This window comes from Octodon degus, unplaced genomic scaffold (genome assembly GCF_000260255.1).
Source record: "Octodon degus isolate 3935 unplaced genomic scaffold, OctDeg1.0 scaffold00098, whole genome shotgun sequence".
Lineage (NCBI taxonomy): Eukaryota > Metazoa > Chordata > Mammalia > Rodentia > Octodontidae > Octodon > Octodon degus.
In genome coordinates this window covers 3,011,074-3,011,585 of record NW_004524674.1, presented here as the reverse complement: position 1 = coordinate 3,011,585, position 512 = coordinate 3,011,074, and the positions used below count along the sequence as shown (strand labels likewise).

General features: G+C 29.7%; 1 protein-coding gene across 1 annotated transcript in view; it reads right to left on the bottom strand.

Moving 5' to 3' along the window:
- LOC111818630 (NACHT, LRR and PYD domains-containing protein 1a-like) overlaps positions 1–512 on the bottom strand; it is a 28,599-nt gene that overhangs the window by 24,324 nt on the left and 3,763 nt on the right. The gene's annotated exons all lie outside the window — the stretch shown is intronic.

Sequence of the window (512 nt, the reverse complement as noted above, 5' to 3'; positions counted from 1 at the left end):
CGGTCCCTGTGCTTTGCTAAGCTTGTTCCAAGTAGGTGCTTTAGACCACTGAGCCATCTCACCAGCCCAAAAATAGATTATTTTAAGAGAGATGTAGTTATAGGATTATTGTTTATGCCATTTCTTAAGCAATTATTCTTTTAATGCTTAAAGGAAATCTAGCATTGTTTGCACAAAAGGATGATTCCTTCCCCCCAAATTTACTTGTCTTTTGAGTAAATTTTTATGCCACCTTATAATCAAAGCTGAAAAAATCATTTTGTTTCTATTTATTTAAAAAATGTTTTTCTAAATGCACCCTTGCTATCAAATTTTGAAAAAATCATATAAGATGGTAAAACAATTGAATGGTACAGTAAATATAGAAAAAATCAGTTTAAAGGAATGTTTTTATATTAAATTTCTATTTGAAATAAAAAAGGAAAGTGCAGTTACAGTGCACAAACTTTTTTCCATTTTACCATGGACCACTGAGATTTATATGAAAAGATCCTTCAGATTGTGTAAAAAAA